Genomic DNA, 15081 nt, shown 5'->3' with positions numbered 1-15081 from the left:
GCTCGTAAGCGCCGCGCGCAGCCCCGGTTCCGGCTCGCGCCTCTCCCTCCACACCTCCCTGCAAGCTGAGGGAGCGGGCTCCGGCCTTGGCCAGCCCAGAAAGGGGCTTCTACAGTGCAGCGGTGGGCTGAAGGGCTCCTCAAGTGCCGCCAAAGTGGAAGCCCAGGCAGAGGAGGCGCCGAGAGCGACCGAGGGCTGTGAGGACTGCCAGCACGCTGTCACCTCTCAGTGATACCTAACTATAAGAGGAAATGGTTTTCAGTGAAGAGCCAGAATTATCTCAAAGAAATATTGTTTAAGTGGGCTTTGACTACTGCCGATGTATTATCCCACTTTCTCCTCCAACAGCCCTGCAAAAAATGTTATCATGCAAAGGGGGACTAAGTTTCAGAACTCAGATGAGCCAAATGGTTACTTGTCTTGAGAGATAAATATGCCCTTGGAACTGAAGACAGAAAAATTTTCAGAATCCTGGAAGCCCCGGGGAAGGAGTGTGAAGAATAAAACCAGGCAGGCCTTGCTTTGAGAGTACATTTCTTTTTTTTTTTTTTTTTTTGAGATGGAGTCTCGCTCTGTCGCCCAGGCTGGAGTGCAGTGGCGCGATCTCGGCTCACTGCAAGCTCGAGAGTACATTTCTTGAAACAGGGCTAGAATTATTTCTGCCTGGTATCATTAAAAAGGAGGTGACAATTTGGCCTAAGAAAATTCACGGAATCCATTTTGAAAGAAAATTATGAGTGGAAAACACCTGAGTTGAAAAGTGGGGAAGTTTCTCAATCTGCTTACTCCAAGGAAATTCTTAAAGGAATTATAAACACTTACCTAATAAGTTAATTTTTAATTGTAAAATAGACCATCTTCAATTTTTTGAAGAGCCCTCGTGTGGAGGAATGCGATCTCATGGAAACAGTGGCCAAAAGAGAGTTCTCCTATTGCTTTTTACTTCCCTTTGCTTGAAAAAAGATAAACAGCATAGAAACCTCCGAGAGGCTACCGAGTTCTCTTTGAATTTTTTTCTCTGCAGCTGCACCTGGAACTGCTCCCTGCTGCATTTTACTGCCTCTGTAAGAGCAACAGTCCCTCTCCTGAAAATTGGACTGAATTCCAACAAGTCGGCAACCTGCATGAAGACAAGGTACAGTGCCTCTCAGTCATATTTTCAGGCCCCAGAAGTCCTATTTTTGTTTTTCTGTGATATTCATAATGTTGTACCTGAGCGAGTTAGAGAAAACGCCACACTTTGAGACGAATTAAGAGTCCGTTTATTTAGCCGGCAGCCAAGAGACGGCTAACGCTCAAAGTTCTCTCGGCCCCGAAGAAGGGGCTAGATTTTCTTTTATACTTTGGTTTAGAAAGGGGAGGGGGGGGTCTAGTTAAAACAATTTTACGGAAGTAAAGTAGACAAAAAAGTTAAAAGGATAAATGGTTACAGGAAAGTAAACAGTTCCAGGTGCAGGGGCTTTAAGACTATTACAAGGTGATAGAGGCGGGGCTTTGGGTGTTACCAATCGGACGAATTCTGGGAATTGCGGATATTGCTCGCCACAGTATCTCATCAGTTAATTGCATTCTTGGATGTGCTGGGAGTCAGCTTGCACAAGTTAAGTCCTTGAGGAAGGGGCTGCCAGTGAAAGAGCCACGATGGAGTCTGTCTGGCTCTCTTAGCCAAGGGAGAGTCAGTTCAGGTGGAAACAAGGCTAGGTGATTAAAGGAAAAGGGAGAGTCTAAAAACAGGGTTAGTAAAAACAAGGTTGGGCATTACATTAACATCATAGCTCTTACTACTTTTTTTTTTTTTTTTTTTTTTGAGATAGAGTCTCACTCTTGTCATGCAGGCTGGAGTGCAATGGCATGATCTTGGCTCACTGCAACCTCCGTCTCCCAGGTTCAAGCCATTCTTCTGCCTCAGACTCAAGAGTAGCTGGGATTACAAGCGCCCACTACCACACCTAACTAATTTTTGTAGCTTTAGTAGAGATGGGATTTCACCATGTTGGCCAGGCTGGTCTCAAACTCCTGAGCTCAGGTGATCCGCCTGCCTTGGCCTCCCAAAGTGCTGGTATTACAGGTGTGAGCCACAGTGCTTGGCCCCTACTTTTATACTGATTTTTATACAAGCATTTTCTAGGACATATGGAAAGTTACTTGTGTAGTTTTATTTCTACTAAGACCCTGCACTTACCTGATGTCAATAACCACATCTTCTCTTTGACCTGAAAACTTGCCTGGCATCAACCTCATGACTCATTTTTCACAAAAACTTCCAGTAAATTTTCACTTACTGGCCATATTGGTAACCCTTATCCATGTCCACAAGTAGCAGAGTTGAGGTTTGAGTCCAGGTATAAGTAACTCGAAGGCCTATTTTTTTCTTTCCATTTATACTATCCTATCTCTTTAAGTTTTGTCATTATATAAAATATTTTATTTTTTCATGGAGTCAATAAAATCTGATTTTGATCATTGGTTTAACCATAAGCTCCAGTCAGTGTTCTCAGTTGCAACTAGCAGAACTCCCTTCAGATGATTAAGCAGAAAGAAATTGTATTAAATGCAAGGATACCTCTAAACACTGACAGGGCTGCACAGCAGGCTCTGAGCTTCCTGGAATGACTTCCAAAGCCACAAGGCAGAATGAAATATCCAGGGAGTTTCTGCTTTTACCAAGGTCAGGAAACTGTGAATTAAAAAGCCCAACCCTATTAGCAAGATTCAGGATTATGCTGCTTTTGTTACAATCCTCGCAGGTCGAATGGGTGCCTTTTATACCCTACCACTCTCCTCAGGGGTAAATTCCAAACAAAACTTCCCTTAAGTGTTAATGTCTCCAACCAGCACCTCTGGGAAATGTAGTTTTTAGCTTTCTTTCCTTTGTAAACCAGGTGAGCCATGGGATGGGCATTAAGTGAGCCAATTCACTGAACTTCTGTATTCAGATGAACAAATCTACTTTTGACAAATCTGTTGGCCTCTCTTCACCTTTGTCTTTTTGTGTAAAGATAGATGTTATTTCGGTACTGCCTGACTCTCAGGGATGTTTGTCAGAATGGGATGCTGAATGTTAATGCACTTTAGGAACAGAAACAAATATCTTCAAGATGTTGTAATTAATATAGACATTAGAGAATGTGTGAGCAAAACTTGGAGGTCATTTTCTACCTAAATGGACAATTGTATGTGGCCTTAAGAGTGTTAATAGGAAGGAGGCAGCCTAACATTTATCCAGTACATGCCATGTGCTAGAAACATTTACAGATGACTTTATAGTGTCCCTCATATTCATGAATCATAATGATGCTGGAGATTAGAAGCAAACTCTTTCCTCACGAAGATGATTTGGTTTTGTTGAATGCCATAGCAGGATGAGGTGATCACAAGACAGACATCATTGCTCTTCAAAAGAATGGAGTATTCTATTTATTAAAAGTATCTGGAATTCTATTGTGTGTGAGTCTGTGCAGGAACACAATGAGTCTCAAAGTGAAAAAAAACTTTGGATTCCTGGTTCCTACAGCACTTTTGTTCAGATGCTGTCTGTTATTTTGCTACGTAAAAAGGGAGCTTGAATTTCATGTGAAGTGTAAAAACCAAGGAGAGGAATCCTGCTTGGGGCCATCAAGTATTATAGCATTGTGGTCATGAATGATTAAATAGATAGGAGAAGTATAATTCTCAATAAACACCAAATGAATTGTTTAGATGAAACTCAAAGTTTGCCAATTGAATTTTTTGAAAGGCACATAATTCTTTATTTGGTTTTATTTCTTCTCCATCCCAAAAGAATGTTGAACGATGGAACTTGGGCAGCACAGATGCCTTGGATTCTCAGTCCTCAGTGTTATTTTGTTTTGTTTTAATTGGCTCTTTTAAAGGGACTGTGTGGTCAAGAGGCAAACACAGAGCAAACAGAGGGAGGGAGAAGGGGGCAGTCTGCACCGGCCTGGGTTTTGATCTCCCATCTATTACTTATTAGACTGAGATTTCTGGCAATTTTATTGAACTTTTGGATACACGGTTTCTTCATCTTTAAAATATGGATAATTATTGCAATTTCAGGAGCTTAGCGACTATTGCATTAAATCATAAATGTAGAGTATTTATCTTGACAAATAGTAAGTGCTAATAAATGGTCATCCTCGTACACTCATTTCTTTTCCTAAATCCAGAGTTTCTAAAATCCAAGAGTCCCTTAAATTCAGAATATCATCTCTAAAGAATATGGCTGACAGCAATACATTTAGTATCATATATATTTGTGATTAATGGGACAGAAATTACCCCCATTCATTGCCAGGGTGGGTGAAGGGCAATATCAGTTGAGGTGCCCAGTCATGACCAGAGGAGTAGGCACAATCTCTGGTCATGTTTAGCAAGAAAATCCCGCACAAGTAACCCATTACCTAACCGATAATAGGAATGTAGAATTCTTTTGATGGGAGATCCATGAAGGGTGAGATTGTTCCCTTAAGGCGGAAAAAATCTGTACAGTCTCCTTGTAAGTGGGAGGGCCCATGTTACAAAAACAGAATTCCAGGGGCGAGAAAAAGGGTAAGCAAGAGAAGAAATTGAAGAATGAGTTCCAGAAGGAGATGTTTATTAGAGAGATTACCAATTACCCAGACAGAGATTTGCACAAAAAACAAGAAGAGACTGTAAAGACCCTAACTGGGGTTGAGGTAGAGTCTCTGCCATAGAGAGTTCACTTATTAAAGCTGGAGTACAAATTCAGGACGGGGTAGCCAAGGGGCCCTGAGACTGGGTCCTACAGGAACTAATGAGAGATCTTCTGGTATAAGTTGGGTGGAATGAGCAGGGTTTGGGTTACAAGCTGGCTACTTGGCCTGATGCAAGGAGCTTCTGTTACTTCAATAAAAATCTAAAAAGTCTACTCCAACCTCTTTTTGTAGAACATATAGCGTATACCTCATTGGCCTTAAAACTTATATTTGAATTCAAGATATCTAGTGTTGAGTTTTGATCCCTCTGTTTCTTAAGCTAGTCATTCAACTTGTGAAACACTGGTTCACCCTAACTACTGGGTTGTAAGCATCCAATGTGGTAGTAGGTATGAAGAAATAGAGCAGTGGTTATTTTTTGTCCTAATCTTGTACTACCTAATATGGTAGCAACATGTGTCTATGGAACCCTTAAAATATGTTGAAATTGAGATATTCTGTAAGTGTAAAACACACACTGAATTTCAGAGACATAGTGTGAAAAAATGTACTATCCTGCGAATAATGTTTATATTGATCACATGTTAAAAATCACATTTTAGACATATTAAGTTAAACATAATCCACCATAATATCTGTGGAAATGAAAAGGAAAAGTTAAATAGAATATATTGTTGAAATTAATTTTACTTGTTCATTTTTACTTTTAAAAATGTGTCTATCAGAAAATTTAAAATTACATATGTGGCTCACCTTACTCTCCTTTGGAGAGTGCTGCTCTACACAGTCCTTCTCCTTCTTCTCTTTCTTCTCCTACACAATTGTCTCCTTCAGGCAACAGCTCTAATTTTTATTTGTGGAGTGGCTCTAGTCCTAATGGTAGAATATATGAGTAAGCACAGCACATTACACTGGCAATTGCTTCAGGAGTGAGCCTTGATTCAATCTCATCCACCAGACAGGATGTGATGACAATGGCAACATAGTCTAACCTGTACAACTTCTACTTGACAATGCAGAGTCTACCATGCTAGGGACTATGAGGCAGAGCCTGAGAATGAAGCCAATCAGAGGAAGCAGATCCAAAAGCTGCCTCAGATTAACACTCAAATGGTCTCTGCAGTCAAATTCATCACTTGGGTTTTCCAGTTCCATGAGCCAACACACCTTCTTGCTTATGTCACATCAGACTTCTTTTTTTCTACTTCCAATACAAAGAATTCTAATTATTTCCAAGAACCTTTCAATGGTAAGGAAGGTCCTGCATATACACGGCCTGCCTGTGCTGATCATTCCTTCTGGAAAAGATGAAGCTTAGGAATGTGTAGTGACTTGTCCAAAGCCACAAGGTAAAAAAAGCTCAGGTTCTGAACTAGCAAAGGATCCTCCTTACTCCCAGACAATGCAAATCCCACTGCCACTCTGGCATAAGAGTGAGAATAAGTGATGCACAACAGTCCAATGTCTGATGTTCAAACACTGGGTCTGGCTCACACTCCCTTTGTCTCTCCTGCCCTGTCTAGCCTTGTAGCGGGTACACCAACCCTGATTCTAAGCCAGTTTTTCCTTGTCAGGAATCAAGGCTCAGGGTACATTAAACACTTTGGGCTATCAGCCAGGGAGTCTTGAAATATTCCTATTGCATTAAACTCCAAATCAATTGTATGCTGAATGAGCCCTGAGTACCTGCTTAACCATGGTGTGCGTCTTTCTCTTGAACCTTGAATCCTGGGCTAAGGGTAGAGGTTTTCCTTACCTTAGTCACTGGAATCACCATTTTGCACTCACTCTAGGAGGGGTGAGTGGGGCATGGGAAGAAGGGATGTTTTACTAAGTAGGCCCTCTACATGGAATCATAAGCTGGAACAAAGGTTTCCCCCCTAACAAGAAGGACCATAGAGAAAGATGTAACCAAGCTGTACACGAGTTGATTTTCTTTTTTCATAACCTGCACATCTACTAGTCTAGCTGGTGCCTCAACACCAAGTTCACAATCATCTTAGCTTGTGGCCTTTTCTAAATACTCCTCTAGCACAATTACTTTCTTCAATACTTTTCTGTACCTCTGAATTGTCTCAATCTCTGAATGAGGATATCATGGAGATGCCCAGAAAAGTCCAGACCTGACATTTGTGTGAGCCCACTTAGCACGTTAGACACGGGGAAACGTGTGTATTGGTAAGAAGCTCACCATCTCATCAACAGGAGGGAAAAGCCAGTTGAAGGACTAGATGCTGCTGGTACATTTCTGAAAAATAAAAACATGTGAAATATGAAAGAAGTTCTATGATTTTCTACTTTCTAAATTATAATTAAAAATCTTGCATAATGACCATCTTGGAGCCTGCTGAACCTGAGGTGGGAGCTCTGAATGCTGGAGAACATCTGTTTCCAAACACCAGCCTGCCTTTTCCTTCTCAACAGGTGTCTGAGAAAAGCCTGGAATGTGCTGTCCTTAGATCCATACGGGGAGAGTGGAGGAGGGGGCAGCCTTTGCATTTTCTTTCGTAGAACTTCTCTAGTATCTCACTCTGGCTATTACTTTTTCACACTTGGGGTGAATGTATGTGCAGCACAGAATATTGTTGACCCTTTTCAAGATTAGCGTGAATAAGTCCCTTGTTAGATGAGCTTTGTTTCTTTATTATTTATACATTATTATATGTTTTAGGTGTTGCATAGTAAAATTTTAATGGGTAAATAGAGAAAAAAGTAAATAATGTGTTCTCAGCTTTTTAAAAAAAATTTTGGATGCTATCAGAGGAAAAAACAAAAGTTGTTTATTGTGAATACTATAGACTGAATTCATTGATGTTCACTCCAAACTCCCTGTATGTATTCTTGTCACACAGGGGTCAGAAACTTAAGTATTTGCTAGGTTTTCTCAACTGTACTTGCTGCTAGGTTTCTAGATGTGATTTAGAGCATTCCAATTAGGCGTTTCTTTGAATTCAGAACTAGGATAAGGTGAAAGGCATCTATTTATTTGATGCTGATTGTGGCCTGATTGTGGAACTGGTGGTTTGCAGGTGGCTTCCCTGATTGGCAGGCAATGTTCTGTTACTAAAGCCTCCTCATCACCAAGGAGCAGCAGCACCTGGCGAGCTAGTTCTGCACTGAGCTTTGGGGCCCCTTCCTGGAAGCTCGCTTTAGTAGTCTGTTTCTTCAGCCATTCCAACAATTCAGTGATCTGCTTAGTACTCTAATAAGTCCCTTCAACTAGCAGGAGACAATTCCATTCTCTGAAAGTTAACCTTAATTGAAATATTATTCAATGAATATGCTTAAAAATAGGAAAAAAAAGAATTTAAACAAAATGTAATATTCCAAGTAGGAGAAGACTGACATTATCAACATCACAGCTTCTGTCCAGACATCATCATCTTCTCAGTGCTGCCGAAACCCTCCCTTCACTTGGGGTGTGTGCAGTCACAAAACTCTGTTGACTCCTACTAAAATTTGTATAAATGAAGTCCTCAAACTTTCTAAAAAGTGTATTCTGTCCCTGCTGTTTTTCCTCTAAGAGATTCTTGGGCTTCTGTTCATCTCTTGGAGCAAATGTCTCCTCATCTGCTTTAAATTAGGCCAGGCAGAAAGTGGAAAAGAGGCTATCTGGACTATTTAGCAGATCAAGGAAATAAAGTTTATGTTTTATCTTGGGAAGGGAAAAGGCAAGATGAGTATTATAAAGTCATGAGGAAGGCAGAGCATGGTGGCTCACGCCTGTAATCCCAGCACTCTGGGAGGCTGAGGCGGGCAGATCACCTGAGATCAGGAGTTTGAGACCAGCCTGGCCAACATGGCAAAACCCGTCTTTACTAAAAACACAAAAAAATTAGCTGCTGTGGTGGCATGCGCTTGTAATTCCAGCTACTCAGGAGGCTGATGCAGGAGAATTGCTTGAACCTGGGAGGCAGAGGTTGCAGTGAGCTGAGATGGTGCCACTGCACTTCAGCCTGGGCGACAGAGTGAGACTATGTCTCAAAAAATAAATAAATAAAGTCATGGGGGTGATGGGAGGCTCTCCATGTGACTGTGGGACCTGTGGATGAGGCTCCACATGGTTCCCAAGTGGCATGGTGAAACCTTCTCGAGGGAGAGGCTGTCAACCAGCCTTTCTTATAAGCAATTCATTGTGCTCAGATGCTTAGAAAGAAAACAGCTTTTAAAAGCAGACACCATGTTAAAAATCACATGGGTAGTCTATGGGCAAGAAACCACAACACAAAGAATGTTTGACTCCTTTCTTTAAAGACTCATGAGAGAAGCAAAGAGTCTGGATTCAAGTTCTAAGTTCTTTGTTCTATTTTTTAAAAAATATATATGCAGATCAAAATCCCAGGCATAGATAGAGACTTACTCCAAAGCATATTGGTCATCATTCTGATAGCCCCTAGCACACAATTCTCTAATTCTGTATCTATGCAGCTCTCTCTCCCACTGAAGGGCTTCTTCAGGCAGGGGCTGTCTATGTCACAGCGGCAGAAGCATGCATTTCAAAACTGGGCCGAAGCAAATTAACATCCAGGCTTAGCCAGTTTTTAACGCTACTTTGTCCACAGTTTTAAATTCTCACCATGGCTGCTTCATTAATAAAAATGGGTAAAATCATGTCTCATAACTCAATCCAGAATGAGATAATGTGTGCAAGACACTTAACAGAATGTCTGGTTCTTGGAGAGCAATCAAAACCACCAGCTAGTATGTGCTATTTTTATTTCCAGGACTGAGTCCTAGAGCATCCAGTAAATAATAATAAATAACAAATGCTAATCAAATTTAAGTGCATACATGAAGGAACTTTGAGTCAGAAGTGAGTTCAGTTCAGTGGCTTACCCTGTAGTAGTTAACGGACTTGGACAAACCTATCTCGCTGTACCACTGGAGTCCTTATTTATTAAGTCATAATAACAGCTTATTTCTCACAGAGATACTGTGATAGCAAATATGAATGTGTAGTTGAAAGTTCTTTGTAAATCTCTATAAGTGAAGGCTATAAATATCAGTTAAGAATTACTCTTTGTCTCTGCCAGCATTCTCACTTGCTGGTTTTCAAACCTAGAAGAACACCTTTCAACTGCCTTCTGAATATATATGCAGGAATTCAAGATAGAATATTCTAACATTTGGTTAAACCCCTAAAGGGGTAATTCTTAAAATAAGGGATCTTCTATAAAGACTTTTCCCTTTGATTACTAAATGTTTCTTACAAAGTCATTATTGTTTTGAAAAAATGCATGCCATTTCTATAGCACAAATGTAGGACGTCAAATGGGAGCTTCATGGACCAGCTACTATGTGCAGTGGTAGAAATAGAACAGAGAAGTTGAGATTTTAAAAGCTTGAAAGGGGAAAAGAAGAGAGTGTGTGAACTGTTCAATGCTGTGAGGAAAGCAATGTGTTCTCTCTCTTTTAGTCTTCGTGCTCACACTCACATTTGATCTCTTTAATGTAGTCTCACAAAGACGTTTGCAGTTACACGTTAGAAATTAGCATCATTCTCTTTCGAGAAAGGAGAGAATGTGAGAGACTTCTCATGCTCTTTATAAAAATTTTTCAATACTTTCTCTGGGTGGTCCAAAAACCGTGTTTGAAATGTGTGAGCAAGTAGTATTCTTGGCATGGCTGGTACGAGATTTGCATTTCCTCCAAAGGCACCTTTTTATACCAGGACCTAGACCTTCCCAACCTCTCCTTTCTCAGAAACTGAACAAAGCAAGATTCTTTAAGGCCAGGATTCTGATGAGGAGCCCTATTCAGTCCAGGATGATATTTAATTCTCTTGTAGTCCCTATAATACATTTCTACATTTGTTAAAGATTTATTTTTTATTTCAATAGGTTTTTAGGGAGCAGGTGGTGTTTGGGTACATGAATATGTTCTTTAGTGGTGATTTCTGAGATAAAACCGCCTTCCATCCAGTCATTCAAAAGGCAGGATCTGGGTGGTAGAAAATTATTCATCTCAGGCTTAAAAATCATTTGAGACCCAACCCAGCCTTAGCTCCCTTCAGGCTCCAAAGGTTTTCTTGGCTGTACCTGTACAAGGAAACTGGAAGGTTATCTATTTTGATTATTCTCTGTCATTGTAGGGAGAGGCAGGGCAATTTATCCAAGAACACACAAAGCCAGATTGTTTAATCAAATTAAAAGGGAGTAAGCACACTAGAGCTTGAGTCTCAATGAAAGCAACAGCAATGGTTTCTTATACTCCAAAAATATTTTGAAGCATACAAAATGGATTCATATAGTTTTTTTCTTTTTTTATCGATTGTTCTATTTTTATTTTATAATTTCAGCTTTTATTTTAGATTCAGGGAGTACAAGCACAGGTTTGTTACATGGGTATATTTCGTGATGCAGAGGTTTGAGATACAAATGATCCCATTACCCAGGTGGTGAGTGTAGTACGCAACAATTAGTTTTTCAACCCTTGCCCCCCTCACTCCCTCCCCTCTCTAGTAGTCCCCAGGGTGTACTTTTGCCATCTTTATGTCCATGAGTACTCAATGCTTAGCTCCCACTGATAAGTGAGAACATGCCTTTCTTGGTTTTCTGTTCCTTCGTTAATTCACTTAGGATAATGGCCTCCAGCTGCATCCATGTTGCTGCAAAAAAACATGATTTTATTCTTTTTTTATGGGTATGTGGTATTGCATGGTGTATATGTGCTACATTTTCTTTATCCAATCCACCATTCATAGGCACCTAGGTTCGTTCTATGGCTTTGCTATTGTTAATAGTGCTGTGATGAACACACAAGTGCATGTGTCTTTTTGATAGAATGATTCATTTTATCTTGGATATATACCCAGTAATGAGATTGCTAAGTTTAATGGTAGTTCTCTTTTCAATTCTTTGAGAAATCTCCAAACTGCTTTCCACAGTGGCTGAACTAATTTACATTCCTACCAACAGGATAAGCATTCCCATTTTTTCTACAGCCTCACCAGTGTCTGTTGTTTTCTGACTTTTTAGTAATAGCCATTCTGAGTGGTGTGAGATGGTTTCTTATTGGGGTTTTGATTTGTATTTATTTGATGCTAGCAATGTTGAACCTTTTTTCATTTGTGTGTTGGCTGCTTATATGTCTTCTATTGAGAAGTGTCTGTCCATGTCTTTTGCTAATTTTTGAATGGGGTCGTTTTTTGCATCTTCAATTATTTACGTTCCTTATAGAATGTGGATATTAGACTTTTGTCAGATTTATAGTTTGCAAATATTTTCTGCCATTCTGTAGGTTGTTTATTTTGTGGATGGTTTCATTTGCTGTGCTCTTTAGTTTAATTAGGTTCCATTTCATATACATTTTCTAATAGGAGTGTCAGAACAGGTTGGTTTAGGAAATTTCCATTTTTTTCATTAAATTTTTTATCAATGTGGACTCCTATGTAGTTTTAAGAAATAATGCAAAGACAGCCTGTCTACCCTTTATTCGGCTTCCATCAGTGGTAACATCTTGTAAAACTATAGTGCCATATCATAGCCATGATTCAGCTCCCTCCAGTGGTAACATCTTTTAAAACAAAAGTACACCGTCATAGCCATGGCGCTGATACAGTCCATTAATCTTATTCAGATATCACCCATTTTACTTGTACTATTTATTTATAGGTCTATGTGTGTGCATGTGTGTGTGTAGTACCATAGAATTGTGCCACCTGTGTAGGAGCATGTATTCACCACCACAGTAAAAATACAGAACTGCTCAGTTATCACAAGAATTCTTCATTTTCCCTTGATGACCACACCTGTTTTCCTCTACCCACCTGTTCACTCATCCCTAAATCCTGGCAACCACTAATATTTTCATTTATGTAAAAAATTACATAAACAAAATCATTCAGTTTGGGATGTATTGATTTTTTTTCACTAAACGTAAATTCCTGAAGTTTTATCCAAGTTTTTGCATGTATCAATAGTTTTTTTTTTTTATAGAGAGAACTAGAATTTCAAGGTCTGTATGTACCATGGTTTGTTTAATCATTCACCTGCTGAAGGACATGGGCTGTTTCTTGGTTTTGGTTATTAATAATAAAGCAGCTATGAGCAATCATGTCTAGGTTTCTGTGTGAACATATGCTTTCGTTTTCTAGAAGAGCACAGTTGATTGGGTGGAATGGAAATTGTGTTTTGTTTTATAGAAAATTGCCAAGCTGTATTCTAGCCATTTTGCATTTTCATCAGCAAGGCATGAGTGATTCAGTTTCTCTGCATCCTTGCCAGCATTTGGTATTTTTACTTAAAACAATAATTTTAGCCATTCAGATAGGTCTGTAGTGATAGCTCATCATGATTTTAATTTGTATTTCTCTCGTAGCTAATGGTGTTGAAATTCTTTATATGCACTTATTTACCCTCTGTTTATCCTCTCAGGAAAATGCCTGTTATTGTCCTTTGCCCATTTTCTAATTGGAATGTTTGTTTATTCATTTTACTTTTTTTTTTTTTAAGTTTTGAGATCTCTTTTCCACATTGTAGATACTAGTCTTTAGTTGGAAAAATGGTTTGCAAGTAATTACCCCCAGTTTTCAGGGGTTTTTTTTTACCCTCATTTTGATGAGGTGTAATTTATCAATTTTTCCTTTTGTGGGTCAGCTTATAGTATCAAGTCTAAGAACTGTTTGCCTAGCCTAAGAACCTAAAAATTCTCTTCTATGATTTATTATATATTTATATGATATAATATTTATTATATTTTATATAGCATAATATTTACTATATTTCTATGTCTCACTTTGGAGAACATGATTGGTTTTGAGTTAGTGCTTGTGTGAGGTGAGAGGTTTAGGTCAGGGTTCACTTGCTTTCTTGGATTGAATGGATGATCAACTGCCCCAGATCTATTGGTTAAACATTTCTTATTGACTTCCTTTTGCACCTTTGTAAAAAAACCTGTTGAGTTTATTTATTTGGGTCTATTTCTGGGTTCTCTATTCTGTTCCATTAGGCTATCCATCCATGCCTCTACCAACACTCCGCTGTCTCATTTACTTCATGTACATAGTAAACCTTAATATCAGATAAGTGATTACTCCTACATTCTTTGTCAGACTGTTCTAGCTATTTTAGGGCTCACTCCTTTCCACACAAGTTTTATATTAAGCTTTTAAGGTCTGTAATAAAATATTGCTGAGGTTTTGATAAGAATTGCATTAAATTTATACATCAATTTATAAATAATCTTCACTAGTTTAACACTTCCATTTCATGAGTTTCTATTTACTCTCCTAATCTATATTTGATATATAGCTCCCTATTTACTTAGATCTTTTAAAAAAGTCTTTAATCAACAATTTGTAATTTTCAACATACATACTTTTTTGTTAAGTGTATACCTAAGTATTTTATTTTCTTTGGAGAAATTGTAAATGTTATTGTATCTTTTAACATAGAAACATCAGTCTCTATGTTTGTATTATTCATATATAGACATGAAATTGATTTTTATGCATTGATCTTGAATCCTGCAACCTTGTTGAACCCATCTGCAAATAGGAACAATTTTTTTTATTTTTGCCTTTTCAATCTGCCTTTTCTTATTTATTTATTTCTCTTTTCTTATTTTGTTGACTGGAATTCCCAGTAATATATTGAATAAAAGTTATATATTTATTCATTTTACTGTTTTAAAGTTTTGAGATCTTTTTTCTACATTGTAGATACTGGTCATTTGGTGAAAAAGTGGCTTGCAAATATTTACCCCAATTTTCATTTTTTTACCTCATTTTGATGAGGTATAATTTATCAATTTTTCTTTTCATGGATGAAGATTGTAGTGAGTCGTAGAACTGTTTGCATCCCTCTGTCTCCTCCATCTTCTGTCCTTTCATGTCCTCTTCCTTAGTAACTTACTCCTCCTGCGCGCTTGTCTCATCTCTTGTACTTTTATTTTACCATCACCGCCCACATTCCCTCCAAAACTTCTCCCGTCTTCCTCCTCTGTTTCCCTTGTTCTCCCACCCTTTCTTGCTTCCCCGTTGTAGTTTTTAAAAATTTACATTTTAAAATAGCTAGAAGAGAATTACTTGAATGTTCCTAGCATAAAGAAAAGATAAATATTGAAGTTGATGGATATCCAAATCACCCAGATTTGATCTTTACACATTATACGAAGGTATCAAAATATCACATGTATCCTGAAAGTGTGTACGTCTATTATGCAGCAATGAAAATAGTGATAAAGAAATTTTAAAATATTTGCTTATTTATTGTAAATAAAAACTGTATCCATTTAAGGCGTACAAGCTGATGTTTTGTTATAGGTATACACAGTAAAACAATTACTACAGGCTGGCCCGGGTGCAGTGGCTCACGCCTGTAATCCCAGCACTTTGGGAGGCCGAGACTGGTGGATCACGAGGTCAGGAGATTGACAACATTCTGGCTAACAAGGTGAAACCCCC

The 15081-nt window shown here is 38.7% G+C and overlaps 1 long non-coding RNA gene across 1 annotated transcript in view; it reads left to right on the top strand.

Moving 5' to 3' along the window:
• Positions 1-585: 585 nt before the first annotated feature.
• Positions 586-15081, top strand: part of LOC107976454 (uncharacterized) — a 270646-nt gene continuing 256150 nt past the window's right edge. Inside the window, exon 1 of the long non-coding RNA XR_008536860.2 lies at positions 586-1135. This is a non-coding gene — a long non-coding RNA (uncharacterized LOC107976454). The remainder of the gene's footprint in view (positions 1136-15081) is intronic.

Source organism: Pan troglodytes, chromosome 7 (genome assembly GCF_028858775.2).
Source record: "Pan troglodytes isolate AG18354 chromosome 7, NHGRI_mPanTro3-v2.0_pri, whole genome shotgun sequence".
Taxonomy (NCBI): Eukaryota; Metazoa; Chordata; class Mammalia; order Primates; family Hominidae; genus Pan; species Pan troglodytes.
The sequence above is the reverse complement of the archived record's forward strand: the minus strand, read 5'-3'. Positions and strand labels throughout refer to the sequence as shown.